A 17500-nucleotide genomic window follows, 5' to 3' on the forward strand; every position below is an offset into this window, starting at 1 on the left:
AAATAGCCCAGTGTGAAAAGGAAATGAGGAAAACCTATAAGAGAAGTTTGAGTATAATGTTAACATTAAAATAAATCTTTCATATATAAACTATAAAAACATGAAAATAACAAGAGAATTAAAAACTTCAAAATAACAAGAGGAAAAGAAACAAGATAGAATGGTTTGCCCGAGTGTACCCTCAATCAAGAGATCTGTAGGAAAGAGGAGAGTAAAAGAGAAGGGGGTAGTTACCCCTCTTATCCTTGATCCTAGCTTTCGGACTTGCCATGGGAAAGGGAGCATTGTAATAGTAAAATTCTTTTCTCCTTCAACCATTCAACTTCCACCTCTCCATTTCCACCCTATCCCACTTCGGGTGGTTGTTTAAACGCTTGCTTATATAGGAAGGAGGTGAGGAAAGGAAAAGAGGGGTCGTCCTCCCCTCTATCCCCACTCATCTCTCCTTTGATCCTAGCTTGGAAAGGGGAGCACTTTTAATGAGTAGCAAAGTCCATTTCTCCCGCAATCATTCCGATATCAACCTTCCATCTCCACCCAAACAATTCTCCTTCACCCAAGGGGTTAACCACTGCTCTGTAATTGTTCAGTGGCTACGTTCCTCTTGGTAAGAGTAGAAGAGACTCTTAGGTTATTGTAAGCAGCCCTTCTAGGAGAAGGGCACTCCAAAATCAAACCATTATTCTCTAGTCATGGGTAGTGCCATAATATCTGTACCATGGTCTTCATTTGTCTTGGGCTAGAGTTCTCTTGCTTGAGAGTACACTCGACACACTATTCTATCTTATTTCTCTTCCTCATGTTTTTTAAAGTTTTTATACTTTATATAAGAAATATTTATATGAATATTGTTACTGTTCTTGAAATATTTTATTTTTTCCTCGTTTCCTTTCCTCGCTGGGCTATTTTCCTTGTTGGAGCTCCTTGGGCTTATAACATCCTGCTTTTTCAATCAGGGTTGTAGCTTAGCAAGTAATAATAATAATAATAATAATAATAATAATAATAATAATAATAACAATAATACCACACTCTCGCCTTCCACATCCACCCGATGTGGTAACATCCCTGACTGGTGAACGTCCGACTGGGGTTCGAGTCCCTCTCAAACTCGATAGTTTTTTTGGTCGCTGCAACCTCACCATCCTTGTGAGCTAAAGAGGGGTGTGGGGGAGGCTAGAGATCTATCTGTTGAGTCCCCAGCAGCCATTGCCTGGCCATTCTTGGTCCTAGCTTAGGTGGAGAGGGGGCTTGGACGCTGACCATATGTATATATGGTCAGTCTCTAGGGCACTGTCCTGCTCGATAAAACACTGTGACTGTCCCTTGTCCCTGCCATTCATGAGTGACCTTTAAACCTTTAAACCTACCCCACTTTTGGTGCTTGCTTGCTAGAGAGTCCACCGGGATAGGTAGGAATCTGGGGAGGAGGTCCGACAGCCTTGCCTCCGACAGCCCTGACTCCCATTTCCTGTCAACTGTTTCGTGGCGGAAATGCCCAAAGAAGACTCTCCTCTGTAATCTATTTAATGGCCGAAGAAAAGCATAGCTGCATATTAATGATGCAATAAACTTTCAGGAAAAGGGGGAGGGGGTTAAGTCCGAACTTCGCCCTTCGCATTACTTTAGTGTCAAAGGAAAAAGGGATGAATTAATTATGCGTGTTTGTGGAAGGAAGTTGTAAACGTTAAGTCTAGTGGAAGAGAGAGTACTTTTTGTGCGTTGGTTTTAGCAGTTTGGCTTCGAACGAATAAAATAATGATAAATACTTAAGTTATTCTTCAACGTATGTGGGTCAGTAATCATATTTTGTAGCTTACCATTGGCTTCTCGATAAAAATTAGAATATGCTAAATGTTGAGTGTACTGGAAAAGAGAATATTTTTTTGTGTATTTTTATTAGTTTGGTTTCGAACGAATAAATTAATTATAAATGCCTAAGTTATTGTTCAACGTAAGTGGGCCAATAATCTTATTTTGCAGCTTACCATTTGCTTCTTGATAAAAATTAGAATATATTAAACGTTAAGTGTAATGGAAAAGAGAGTACTTCTTCCTGTTTTTTTTTTTTTTTTTTTTTTTTTTTTTTATATTATTACTAGTTTGGCTTCGAACGAATAAAATAATTATAAGTACTTAAGTTATTGGTCAACTTATGTGGGTCAGTAATCATATTTTGTAGCTCACCATTGGCTTCTTTATAAAAATTAGTTTAAATTAAATGTTAAGTGTACTGGAAAAGAGAGTAGTTTTTGTGTATTTTTATCAGTTTGGCTTCGAACGAGTAAAATAATTATAAATATTTAAGTTATTATTCAATGTATGTGGGTCAGTAATCTTATTTTGTAGCTTAGCTTTTAGTTTTTGATGAAAATTAGAATATATCAAACGTTAAGACTAGTGGAAAAGAGAATACTTGTTTGTGTGTTTTTTATTAGTTTGGCTTCGAACGAATAAAATAATGATAAATATTTAAGTTATTGTTCAACGTATGTGGGTCAGTAATCATATTTTGTAGCTTACCATTATCTCCTTGATAAAAATTAGTTTAATTTAAATGTTATTAATATTTTACTTACAATTTTGGTCGATGTTCTATTCAAGAGTATTAATATTGTCAATTTAATGTTGTCCTTATTTTACCAACAATTTTTATAGATGTTCTCTTGAGGAAAAATAGTAATACTAGCAACAGCATTGGAGCTAGTTAAGCCAATTCATTCATAGTCCCAACTCTATTTAATAACAGTAATTATCGCCAGTCTTAAGAGATCCCAACTCCTTCGTCCATATGCGGCGAGAACCAAGTTTAATGGCTATAAAATCCTTTAATTATCTGCTGTAATTAAAGCGTAATTAACAAACTGCAATCAGTATAGACAAAAGTCAAATTAATTAGTGTAATCGTAAATCTTAAAAGGGAGCTCAAGAGGCTATTAATTAATTATCTTCATAATGAAAATGACTCCGGAGCCCCGCAAACTCCCTCGGGTATGAAGGAGGTTACAATGGACCACCAACGCTACAACCGTAGGTTCTCATTTAAGGATAAACTCATTTGAGTCCATATGAGTAACGAGGTATATGCTTTATCCGAGACTAAACCTCACAGAATGGCAAGAAAGGAGTTCTAATTTAGGGATAAACTCATTTGAGTCCATATGAGTAACGAGGTATATGCTTTATCCGAGACTAAACCTCACAGAATGGCAAGAAAGGAGTTCTAATTTAGGGATAAACTCATTTGAGTCCATATGAGTAACGAGGTATATGCTTTATCCGAGACTAAACTTCACAGAATGGCAGGAAAGGAGTTCTCATTTAAGGATAAACTCATTTGAGTCCATATGAGTAACGAGGTATATGCTTTATCCGTGACTAAACCTCACAGAATGGCAGGAAAGGAGTTCTCATTTAAGGATAAACTCATTAGTCTTAATGTAAGTAACGAGGTATATGCTTCAAAGCATCGCCCACAGGTTCTCATTTAAGGGTAAACTCGATTGTCTCCTTATAAGTAATGAGGTATATGCTTTATCTGAGGCTAGTCCTTCCAAGATGGCACGAAAAGAGAAGCTCCCATTTAAGGATAAACTCATTTGTTTTAATGTAAGTAAGGAGGTATATACTTTATCCGAGGCTATTCCTTCCAAATTTCCAAGAAAGAAGTTCTCATTTAAGGATAAACTTATTTGTCTCAATATAAGTAGGGAGGGGTATGCTTTCCTGAGACTAATCCTTCAAAACTGCATGAAAGGAGAATTTCTCGTTTAAGGATAAACTCCTTTGTCTCCATATAAGTAACAAGGTATATGCTTCAACGCTTCACCCACAGGTTCTCATTAAAGGATAAACTCGTTTGTCTTCATATAAGTAACGAGGTATATGCTTTATCCGAGACTAAACCTCCCAAGGTGGCAAGAAAGAAGTTCTCATTGAAGGACACTCATTTGTCTCCATATAAGTAACGAAGTATAAGCTTCAACGCTATACCCACAGGTTCTCATTTAAGGATAAACTCATTAGTCTCCATATAGGTAACGAGGCATATGCTTTATCCGAGACTAATCCTCCCAAGATGGCAAGAAAGGAAATGTTCTCATTTAAGGATAAACATATTTGTGTCCATATAAGTAACGAGGTATATGCTTTATCCGAGACTAATCCTCCCAAGATGGCAAGAAAGGAGGCGTTTGAACGATGTTTTTAATCTGAGGGGAATAGATGTTATTTACCTCAAAGTCTATAGGACTATAGGCCTTAATTTTCCCCGACACCAAAGGCCTATAACCCCCCCCCCTCCCCCCGCACCATTTAGAAAATTAAGCTTTTCCCGCTTTTTTTTTCATAAATGTATATAGTTTATCAGCTATTCTCTTATTTCCTTTCCTCACAGGACACTTTCCCTGTTAGAGCCCTTGGGCTTGTAGCATCCTGCTTTTCCAGGTAGCGTTGTAGCTTGGCTATTAATAATGGTAGTCATAATCATCATCATCATTTATTATCATTATCATTATTATTATTATTATTATTATTATTATTATTATTGTTGTTGTTGTTGTTGTTGTTATTATTATTTTTTTGTGAGGTATCAACGCAGAAACGGAGGTTGTAGCTTATATAATAATAATAATAATAATAATAATAATAATAATAATAATAATAATAATAATTATAATAATAATAATCATTATTATTATTACTATTTTTATTACTATTATTATTATTATTATTATTATCATTATTATAATTCTTATTATTATTATTATTATACTGTGAGGTTTCAACGCCCAAACTGAGCCAGTTAAGCAATAAAAAAAATAAAAAGTGAGCGCCCGGATATGATAAACATCCACCACCAGGTTTATTTTGTCAGTATGTCACAATTTTTATTACAAGTCATCCTTCACAAGTAGCGACTATATCAGAAGGAAATTTGCTCCTCTCTCCTATCAAGATATAACTAAATTAGCCCTTTTCCAACTCGGCGGCTTCGGGACGGTATATCTATCACCTTGTCGCTCCGAGCCAATTGCCAGACTTGTTTTAGATGTACGCCAATGTGCTATAAGTAGGGGGGGGGGGGCTGGTAGGGGGCTGGCTTTAGGGGTGGGGGGGGGGGCGGTTTGGGTAAGGGGTTGGAAATGCGGAGGGTGAGGATGGTTTGTGGGAAGGGGAGCTGTGAATCCTATTCAACACTGTTTTATATTTGGCGTAAAAATGGTAAAAATTCTAGGGAGGGGGGAGGGGGCGGTTAGGGGATTTGAGAGAGAGGTTATTAATAGGGGGCTGGCTTTAGGGGGGAATGGGTAAGGGGTTGGAAATGGTTGGGGGGTGGGGGGGGAGAGTGGTTTGAGGGAGGGGAAGCTGTGAATACTATTCTACACTGTTTTAAATTTGGCGTAAGGCCGGGATCTACAGCATCGTGTGACGGGGATGTGGGCTCCCATAGGTTTCCATTGTTTTCAAGTTTTTCCGCGCAAACTAGCGACTGTGGCAAGCAACTGTGGCTCTCTGTCGCTCATCCCTGCCACAGGCGTGGCGTGGCTTTGAAAACAATGGAAACCTATGGTGCTCCCGGCCTAAAAATGGTAAAAATTCTGCACTGTTGAAAAAAAAAACTTAGGAAGGGGGGCTTAGGGGGATAGGGAAGGGGTTGGAAATGGGGGGGGGCGGGCAGTCTATTGTAGGAAGGGGGTTTATGAATCCTAGTCTACACTGTTGAAGAAGTGCGGTAAAAAAACTAAAAATCCTACACTGTTAAACAAACCGTAATTATAATCGGAAATTCTCCGTAAAAATATATTGTTCTCAGCCGTATTTCAGTTAAATACAGGCGACCGTAATTTTATCATACTTTGTTATTATTTTTCACACTGTTTAAAGAAAAAAAAACTTACTTTAAAACGGAAATTCTCCGGGAAAATATATTTCTCTCTGCCGTATTTCAGTTAAATACAGGCGACTGTCATTTTTCCTTACTTTGTTATTATCTTTTACGGGTTAGTGACCGTGATATCACTCATTTGTGTCAATATATCCGTTTCTAAACGATAAAAATCAAGTAATATTTTTTTTTCTTTTTTTACAGCAAATTTTTGATAGTGGTAAAGAAATGTGGGCAGGCATCTACCGTTTTAAAAAACGGATATATTGACGTCAGTGAGGGATATTACGGTCACGTACCCGTAAAAGATAATAACAAAGTAGGGTAAAAATTACGGTCGCCTGTATTTTACTGAAATACAGCTGAGAACAGTATCTTTCTTACGGAGAATTTCCGTTTTAAAATAACTTTTTTTTTTTTAACTGAAAAATAATAACAAAGCAAACTAAAATGATGGTCGCCTGAATTTTACTGAAATACAGCTGAGAACGGCATATTTTAACGGAGAATTTCCGTTTTAAAATAAGTTTTTTTTTTTTTTCTAAATAGTGTGGAAAATAATAACAGTAAGATAAAATTACGGTCGCTTGTATTTTACTAAAATATGGCTGAGGACAGTATATTTTTACGGAGAATATCCGATTAAAATTTTTTAAGTACACGAGCCCCCGTCCAGAGGTGAGCTCCGGGCACTCTACCACCACGGCAGGTTCTCGGAAGATAACTGGATCTCAGCGCAGATACAGACTGCATAAGGAGTCGCCGATATCGAAGCTCGTCTCTCCAAACCCAACGACTACTTGAAGGGTTGACGGAATTGAGGACGAACAAGGGTTGATGGATGGCTATCAGATCGACGCTGACTGAATGGGATATTAATCTCGTGAATATAAAAGAGAGGAGGCTGATTGCGTTAATATTTATGAATCCATTAGTCTGGTTTTGGGTAGAGCAACTGAGGTTTTTTTTTTTTTTTTTCTTTTTTGCAACGCGGTTTTTTTTCTCTCTCCCTTTTTTTTCCAAACCTGCCAATATTTCGTGCTCAAGGCACCGCTCGAATTGCTGTTGCAAACTATTCTTGATGATGTTAAGATTATCACCGATCATAAAAAAAACCATTGAAACGAAAACTCTGGAATTTGATGTCTACAATTCTGCGCTTAGCTTGCTTCACCTTTTTCTCATGGTGTATTTTATGGGATTTTTTTTTTTTTCAATATCAATAAGATCATAACAAAACAAGTTACTTGATAATGTTAAGATTATTGCAGTTCATAGGAAAAAAAAAAACGATTAAAAAAGAATCTGTAATTTGATGTCTAAAATTCAACACTTAACTTGGTTCACTCTCTTCTTATGCTATATTCTATTTTTTTTAATGAAATATTAATATAAAAAAAGGTTACTCGATGATGTTAAGATTATTGCAGTTCATAAAAAAACGACTGAATCAAAAAATCTGTAGTTTGCATTCCAAAATTCTGCTCTTAACTTGCATCAACTGTTTCTCGTGCTATATTTTATGGGATTTTTTTTTCAATATAAATAAAATCATAACAAAACAAGTTATTTGATGATGTTAAGATTTTCGCAGTTCATAAAGAAAACAAAAAAACAATTGAAACAAAATCTGGAATTTGATGTCTAAAATTCTGCTCCTTAACCTGTATCAACTTTTTCTCATGCTATATTTTATGGGAATTTTTTCAATATAAATAAAATCATAACAAAACAAGTTACTTAGTGATTTTAAGATTATGATATTGGCTAGTTTTCCTCCATAACCATAACAGTACATTGCAATCTTCCAACTCGCTTTCCATTCTGGTTCTATTCAACACACATCAAACACTACCGAACATGAACAACAAAACAGACGTGAGTGTCTAAAATAAACACAAAAATTCTAAAACACTCATAGAGGAAGAGAGAAAACAAAATGGAATCAACTACAGATGCCATCGCGGCTTACGAGACGTCTTTTGGCACCCACGGTGCCAAAGCCATACAAGTAGAATGGCAGCGCGAACACGTCCCATGTGGAGACTCTCAACAACCTCCCCCTTCGAAGATTGTTTGTTTACACTAAAGAGGATTAAGAACTCGGAGAGGTTAATAAAGAAACCCCTCTAAGAGGCGATGGCCAGAAGGAGTTGGATCGGCTTTCTCCAACTGGATGGGAACGCATTTGTCTTTCTTGAAGGATTTAATTCGTCTGTAAGAGAGGCTTATCAAAGAGCCTGATTTCACGGGCAGTCCCTACTTGGGATTTCGTATTTCTTCCCGTTTCTGAAACGATTTCATTTGGTCAGTCGCTGTTTCTTTTTTACCTCCGCCAGCGAAGTTGGGAGGAGGTTATGTTTTCACCCCTATTTATCTGTTTGTTTCTTTGTGTGTGAATAACTTCCTGGCCACAATTTTACTCGTTTCTATAATGATTTCGTTTGGTCAATCGCTGTTTCTTTTGACCTCCGCCAGCAAAGTTGGGAGGAGGTTATGTTTTCACCCCTATTCGTCTGTTTGTTTCTTTGTGTATGAATAACTTCCTGGCCACAATTTTACTCGTAGAGTTGTGAGATTTTCTGAGATTAATGATTTTGTTGAGACGTGGAATTAATTTAATTTGAAAGTCCTACGTCAAAGGTTAAGGTCGAGCAAAAGGTCAAACAAATTAACCCTAACCTTGAGAAATAAGCTGCCGTAGTAGAGGTTTGCACCTTCCGACTGGTGAACGCCAGACTAGGGTACAAGTCCCACTCAAACTCGCTAGTTCCTTTAGTCACTGCAACCTCTCCATCCTTGTGAGCTAAGGATGGAGGCTTTGGGGAAGTCTACAGGTCTACCTGCTGAGTCATCAGCAGCCATTGCCTTACCCTCCTTGGTCCTAGATTGGGTGGAGAGAGAGGGCTTAGGTGCTGATCACGTGTGTATATGGTCAGTCTCTAGGGCATTGTCCTGCTTGATAGGGCAATGTCACTGTTCCTGGCCTCTGCCATTTATGAGCGGCCTTTAAAGCCATTAGGAAAAAAAGCGTATTTTTTTTTTCATTTTGGCGGGGGGGCGGTGTCTTTAGTATAGATAGTTCTGCAATTTTAAAATTTGTAAAATATATGTTGAATGTTGTATATCTAAATTGAAGCCAGAATTGCCTGCATTTCTGTAGGAAGATATGTTTGGAATTTTATAATTAATATTCAACATTCCAGAGTATGTTGTACCGAGAATTTTTATCATCTTTGCAAATAACAATTGCTTATTAGTTAAAAAGTTATTTTACTAGGAATGGAATTCATATAACTGTTATTTTTATTCTGACTATTGTATAATTCAGTATTATTAACACGTGATGTAATTCTTATATAATATATATATATATATATATATATATATATATATATATATATATATATATATGTATATATATGTATATATATACTCACTTTCATTGAATATAATTCCAATAATTTGAATAGGTGTTGAATATACGTGAATTATTCAACAAATACCATCAATATCAGCCTTTCAATAATTTATGTGTCCTAAACTTAGGTTGCTTTGCTAAAAAGATAATTTATGAACTAAGGTCCCTATTGATTAATTATTTTATGGGGTCTTTATCATACTAAATGAGGATTGATCACTTAGGTCATTAATTAATTGATCAGGTGTTACAGCACTCACTGAAAAAGCTATTATGTTCATCTACCTTCTCTCTATGAATTTTGTTTATTAAATTTATATGGTGGATGAATTATTAAAACATTCATGATAATAGATAAGGATACTGTTGATGCAAACAATTTATCTAAATTAAAAGAGAGAGAGAGAGAGAGAGAGAGAGAGAGAGAGAGAGAGAGAGAGAGAGAGAGAGAGAGAGAGAGATGAAATGTGTATACAAATAAGGAAATTCTAATTTGTTCAATTTTCCCCCTTCTTTGTGCCCTATAACCCCCTTGCTTCTTAATCATTAAACTGCTTATCTTGTTTATAACCAATAGAATTGATATTTTCAGAAAACTTATCATATATCATTCATTTAATTTCTTTTATTTTTTTATGTTTTCTCTTTGGTGACTGAATCTTAATCTATCCAAAACAAACCTTCTGTACAAGATATTTCATGTGTCCTTTAAAGTATTTTATCCTTCACCTTTCATCATGTCTTTTGTGAAGATTTTATCCTTCACCTTTCTTCATGTCTTCTGTGAAGTCGTTTATCCTTCACCTTTCTTCATGTCTTCTGTAAAGTCTTTTATCCTTCACCTTTCCTCATGTCTTTTGTGAAGTCTTTTATCCTTCGCCTTTCTTCATGTCTTCTGTGACGTCTTTTATCCTTCGCCTTTCTTCACGTCTTCTGTGAAATCTTTTATCGTTCGCCTTTCTTCACATCTTCTGTGAAATCTTTTATCCTTCGCCTTTCTTCATGTCTTCCGTGAAGTCTTTTATCCTTCGCCTTTCTTCATGTCTTCTGTGAAGTCTTTTATCCTTTGCCTTTCTTCATGTCTTCCTTGAAGTCTTTTATCATTCGCCTTTCTTCATGTCTTCCTTGAAGTCTTTTATCATTCGCCTTTCTTCGTGTTTTCCGTGAAGTCTTTTATCCTTCGCCTTTCTTCATGTCTTCTGTGAAGTCTTTTATCCTTTGCCTTTCTTCATGTCTTCTGTGAAGTCTTTTATCCTTTGCCTTTCTTCATGTCTTCCGTGAAGTCTTTTATCCTTTGCCTTTCTTCATGTCTTCCGTGAAGTCTTTTATCCTTCGCCTTTCTTCGTCTTCTGTGAAATCTTTTATCCTTCGCCTTTCTTCATGTCTTCCGTGAAGTCTTTTATCATTCGCCTTTCTTCATGTTTTCCGTGAAGTCTTTTATCCTTCGCCTTTCTTCATGTCTTCTGTGAAGTCTTTTATCCTTTGCCTTTCTTCATGTCTTCTGTGAAGTCTTTTATACTTTGCCTTTCTTCATGTCTTCCGTGAAGTCTTTTATCCTTCGCCTTTCTTCGTCTTCTGTGAAATCTTTTATCCTTCACCTTTCTTCACAATTCATATAGTCTTTAATCCTTTACCTTTCTTCACGTCTTCTGTGAAATCTTTCATCCTTCGCCTTTCTTCACGTCTTCTGTGAAATCTTTTATCCTTCGCCTTTCTTCACGTCTTCTGTGAAGTCTTTTATCCTTCGCCTTTACTTCATGTCTTCTATGAAGTCTTTTATTCTTCACATTTCTTCACATCTTCTATGAAGTCTTTCATCCTTCGCCTTTCTTCAAGTCTTCTATGAAGTCTTTTATTCTTCACCTTTCTTCACGACTCGTGTAAAGTCTTTAATCCGTTACCCTTTTCCATGTCTTCAGTGAAGTCTATCCTTTGCCTTTCCTTCTCCAGTCTCTTCCAATCCCCTTAATTCTTCATTATATCTCTCTCCTGTCCATAATCCGATGAAGTATCTCGCCCATGAAGTAGTCAAAAGTGTTTGCATTAATCAACGTCAGAAAATCATCAAGACTTGTTTACTCACCATTGCGAAACAGAACCGCATTTCATGGGTCAGTTATAATTGCGTGACAAGGATGTTATTAATAAGCGAAAGTGGTATTTGGATCGTTTTAAGTGACTTGAGAGTGGAGCGAACCTCCTCCTCCTCCCTCATACTCCCTCCTCCTCCCTCATACTCCCTTCCCTCCTTCGTGTTTCTATGCCTCTCATCCAAAGTTGATTGCTTTATCAAGCAACTTTTCTTGGTCCTCTGTCACAGAAGCTTGGTGTACAGTGATATTTGATCTTTCTTTAAGAAAAATATTTTAATGAGGTTACGGCTTTAACATACAGGTTTTCTTAGTGAAACAATTTCAATATACCTCTAATAACTCCTTTGATTAATTTGGTAAATATTACTTTACTTCTACAATTAGATTTCCTTCTCCATCTTCCTAAGGTATAGTACCTTGTGATATTTAATATTCAAGAAACTGTTTTAATAACATTAAGACTTTAATAGAGAGTTTTCCTTAGTGAAACAATTTCAATATTCCTCTAATAACTCCTTTGATTAATTTGGTAAACATTTCTTTACTTTTACAATTGTCTTTCCTTCTCCATCTTCTTAAATTATTATAACCTTCCATCCCTTTCCATGTTTCTTTTCAGCTAATGGCTAATTTGAACACCAAGATGCATAATGCTAATAAGGACCTTCTGACATGAAAATTTTAGGGACTTTTAACCCCCAAGAAGTGTAATACAAAATTTATGATTTTATAACCTGTTACGTATTCATTGATTACATCTAATACTTCTAATTTCTATAATGATATAGAAAGAGAACTCGCAATGGCATGCCAATTAAACTCAACTATTCTTGAAATATTTACTCTTTCCTTGTTTCCTTTCCTCACTGGGCTATTTTCCCTGTTGGAGCCCCTGGGCTTCTAGCATCAAGCTTTCCTAACTGGGGTCGTAGCTTAGCAAGTAATAATAATAATAATAATAATAATTTATGGGATTCTAGGTCTTTTCCATCTTGTAACTACATGCAGAAAATTGATGCCTGTATCAGTTTGATCGATAAAAGAAGGCTTGGTAAATAAAAGGTTCAGTTGTGGCCTTCTGGTTAGTACAGTGGTAGGAGATTGATCCCCGCCCGGGACAGTGAATTTAAGCTATTTACTGGAGAGGATACTGCTATGATTGGGCTCTGCAAGGGGACGGGGTTTAGGCTTTCCCGCCTGACGCTCTGGTGAGCATCTATGCTGATGAAATTGGAACTGAAACCAGACATCTTAAGAAAAGAAAACATAATGCAAAAATTAAGATAGCTTTTAGGGGAAGAGTCACTGTTATTGATTGCGTTAAGCCTTTCCTTTTTCGTCAACAATTCGGGTTTTTTTTTTTTTTTTTTTTTTTTTTTTTTTTTTTTTTTTTTTTTTTTTTTTTTTTTTTTTGCTCATGAATGGCAGAGGCAAGAGTTAGAGACAATTTCATAAAGAGAGGATAATGCCCTAGAGACAGGAAAGTGTCCTCGAGATAGGAAAATATCCTATAGATAGGAAAATATCCTATAGATAGGACAATGTCCTAGAGACAAAATAATGTTCTAGAGACAGGAAAATGCGATAGAGACAGGACAAGGCCCTATAGACAGGAAGTCCTAGAGACAGGACAATGCCCTTGAGAAAGGAAAAAGCAGTAGAAACAGGACAATGCCCTAGAGACAGACCAATGCCCTAAAGACAGGAAAATATCCGAGAGACAGGAAAATGCCCTAGAGATAGGACAATGCCCTAGAGACAGGAAAATGTCCTTGAGACAGGACAATGTCCTAGAGACAGGAAAATGTAGTAGAGACAGGCCAATGCCCTAGAGATAGGACAATGCACTAGAGACAGGACAATGCCTAGAGACAAGAAAATATCCTAGAGACAGGACAATGCCCTAGAGACAGGAAAATATCATAGATATTATTATTATTATTATTATTATTATTATTATTATTATTATTATTATTATTATTATTATTATTATTATTATCATTATGGTTGTTGTTAACCTTTTCACTGTCATTGGTGATTTGGTAAAAATTCTTAAGAGGAAACTCTCTTTTATAAACCATCAAGCTATAGAAAGCTGGCATTCAATAGAAAGGTCTTCATGTGAGCTTTTCAATAAATATCAAGGTAGGGTTCGTGTGGTCGTGAGAAAATCTGCTACATCAGAAGTTTTCTTGAAATAACCACTGGCAGTGAAATGGTTAAAGAAATACCCCCCACTGGTGACTCCAGTAGAGAGTCTCCCTCTCCAGCAATGCAGCTCCAAGATCTGGGTCTCCAGGTCTCCATTTGTCACTGCTGGAGCAGCACAATAGCCGAGTCACTATCTATGAGGGTTGGTGATATAGTGGTAGGACGGGGGAAGAGCTTAGGTGTTGGGTTTACGTAGCACCAAATAGGTTAGATAACACTATCCAACGTCTTCTTTCGCTTTTTCTTCTGTCTTTGCTTCCTGTTCTTATTCATTTTAGGATTCATCATTACCGGATGGAAGGAATTTGAGATGATCTAAAAACGAAGAATGTGTTTATTAAGATTTTAGCCTTTAGGTTTATTGATACCTGGTATTTTCTTACATTTTAATTACATCATAAGTGCTAATTTCATGGCCTTCATGGATACATGTAATTTTTTATTCATTTTAGTATCCAGTGTTACCTTATGGAATGGAATTTGATATAATCTAAAAGCGAAGAATGTGTTTAGTAAGATTTTAGCCTTTAGGTTTATTGATACCTGGTATATTCTAACTCTCTAATTACATCATAAGTTCTAATTTCATTGCCTTCAAAGATATGTGTATCTTTTTATTCCTTTTAGTATCCATGGTTACCTAATGGAATGGAATTTTGAGATAATCCAAAGAAGAAGAATGAATTCATTATGAGTTTAGCCTTTAGCTCTATTGATACCTGGCATTTTCTAACTCTCTAATTACATCATAAGTCCTAATTGCACTTCCTGCACAGATATATGGATCTTTTAGTTAGGCTGCTAAGCTTGTAATTATCAATTAACAGCATTCACACCAATATTAAGGATTAGGGTGACGCACCTCTTGTCCTCTCTCATAATTAGAGGACCTTGACTAAAAGGAAATGAGAGAGAGAGAGAGAGAGAGAGAGAGAGAGAGAGAGAGAGAGAGAGAGAGAGAGAGAGAGAGAGAGAGAGACTAGAAATTATTCCTTAATTATCTTGAAGGACATTCGTGGCTCTAGGTATAAGTATAAGATTTTGAGTGATTCCAACGTCAAAAGTTCAAACTTGTTGCTAATGTATTTTATGTTGAACAGGATGATATAAGTCTCTTTTTATAGTTTATTTACGAAAGGTCTATATTAATGCTGTTACTCTTTTGAAAATATGTTATTTTAATGGCTAAAAGATCTGTTTTAATGTTGTTACTGTTCTGAAAATATGTTTATTTAATTGCTCATTACTTCTATTGTAGTTTATTTATCTCCTTATTTTCTTTCCTCACTGGGCTAATTTTTGTTGTTGGAGTCCTTGGACTTAGAGCATCCTGCTTTTCTAACTAGGGTTTTAGCTTAGCTAATAATAATAATAATAATAATAATAATAATAATAATAATAATAATAATAATAATAATAATAATAATAATAATAATAATAATAATAAGTTTTTGAATTCTTTAAGAGGATTTATATTCATGTGAATATGTATGGGGTTGAACTAGGCTTTTATATTCTTATTTAATATTTAGGATTTCTTTATAACAATTTACTATCATCATCATCTCCTACGCCTATTGACGCAAAGGGCCTCGGTTAGATTTTGCCTACACGGCTGAGGACTATGAAGCGCGAAGTAGGGGATGAATAAATGTATGTGTAAGCAAATGAAAAATGAGACGACTGGCGAAAACATTACCATAAGTAAACTAAAATGGTTATGAACAAATATTGTCATCAATGTTTCTCTGCTTTTATGCGTGTTAGATGATGACTTTCTGAGTTGTTAATGAATGGCAAAGCAATTATTCTAAGTGCTCATGTTTGCGTGCCTAAAAAATTTAGCAAGGATTTCCAGATAGAAATTCATGCATTTTTATGTTGCAAATGACAAATCACATGTTGAAAATATGATGTACATTCATATGTTCGTTTTTTTGGTACGTATGCATATTTGAATTTCTTTTTTTTCATTAGTATATTTTAGGTTATTTTGTTATTCCTATATTTTCATATTGCAAATGAAATATCACATGTTAGAAGTATGATGGAATATTCTTATATCCTCTTTACGTACACACACACACACGCACACACACACACACACACACATATATATATATATATATATATATATATATATATATATATATATATATATATATATATATATATATATATATATTATTACTAGCCAAGCCACAACCCTAGTTGGAAAAGCAAAATGCTATAAGCCCAAGGGCTCCAATAGGGAAAAATAGCCCAGTGAGGAAAGGAAATAAGGAAATAAATAAATGATGAGAATAAATTCCCAATATATCATTCTAAAAAACAGTAACAGCGTCAAAACAGATATGTCCTATATAAACTATTAACAACGTCAAAAACAAATATGTCATATATAAACTATAGAAAGACTCATGTCAGCCTGGTCAACATAAAAACATAAAAACATTTGCTCCAACATATACATATACATATATATGTATACATATATAAACAGTACATAGATAGATACAGAGATAGATACAGATAAATAGCCGAAGTTTTGGAGGATAAATACCCTTTTCGTATAATACACTTTATTATCGTGTAGATACACATATCATAACATACTTACATTTTTAAATATCTTTTCATTGACATTATCATGCTAAATATCTTAAATGCATGGAATAACCTATCTGTTTCCATAAGCCCTGTCCACATGGTCGAGCATGCCCGACGGGCAAACAGTGATACCAGACCACAATAGTTAGTAAGAATGAGGGTTAATGACGCCAGAAGCGGGAAAACCACAGACAGGGATCTGGCATCATACAGTGATGCCAGATCCCTGCCTTTAGTTTTCCCGCTTCTGACGTCATCAACCCTCATTTTCACTAACTATTGTGGCCTGGTATCACTGTTTGCCCGTCGGGCATGCTCGCTCGTGTGGACAGGGCTTTAGAAATTTGATACTTTTTATTCGCAGCGTTAACATTGACATGTAATCGGTGTAATGATCGTGGTATAGTTGGCATTTTCATAATTTCTTCAATACTTAAGAAGATGTTTCGGGACAATTCTCAGCCATGATTGCTTGATATTTGGTTTCTAATAAAAACGTTTTTGACTCATCTGAGATCATTTTCATATATAAAAAGTTTACGTTTTTGAACAGTAGATGGCATATTCTTCTCTGTGGCTCCTGTATTTTTCGGAATATTTTCCAACCACAAAATTAGCTGAGGTGGGGACATAACCAACAACAGATGGACGAGAGAGAGAGAGAGAGAGAGAGAGAGAGAGAGAGAGAGAGAGAGAGAGAGAGAGAGAGAGAGAGAGGAGAATATATGTAGGCAAACAAGTCTTGGCTTTGCTGGAATCAAGAAATGGAACGATTTTCCACAACATAATTTTAATTACTTGTTCTGGTAGTATATATACATACACATACATACACACACGCAAACACACACACACACACACAGACACACATATATATGTATATATATATATATGTATATATATATATATATATATATATATATATATATATATATATATATATATATATATATATATATATATATATATATATATCTTGTGGGTCATCTTGGTAGAGGTTAGACTTCTGCTGCTACTTTTTCTTCTACCAATCAACCTATGCCCGCAGCAGTCATATCACCTACCTATGGGGCAGCGCCTACTTATGGTGTGGAGCAGCACCTACCTTGGGGGTCAGTATGGTAAAGATGAGCATTTTTTAGCTACTTTCCCTTGTAACAATTTACCTATGCAGAGCAATCCAATCACCTACCATTCTACCAATGTGGCAGCGCCTACTTATGGTAGAGATAAGCATTTTTTGAGCTACCTTTAAAGGCCACTCATGAATGGCAGTGG

At 35.7% G+C, this 17500-nt stretch overlaps 1 protein-coding gene across 1 annotated transcript in view; it reads left to right on the plus strand.

Annotated features, from left to right (window-relative positions):
* LOC137620172 (homeobox protein EMX2-like) overlaps positions 1-17500 on the plus strand; it is a 110458-nt gene that overhangs the window by 36962 nt on the left and 55996 nt on the right.

Source organism: Palaemon carinicauda, chromosome 26 (genome assembly GCF_036898095.1).
Source record: "Palaemon carinicauda isolate YSFRI2023 chromosome 26, ASM3689809v2, whole genome shotgun sequence".
Taxonomy (NCBI): domain Eukaryota; kingdom Metazoa; phylum Arthropoda; class Malacostraca; order Decapoda; family Palaemonidae; genus Palaemon; species Palaemon carinicauda.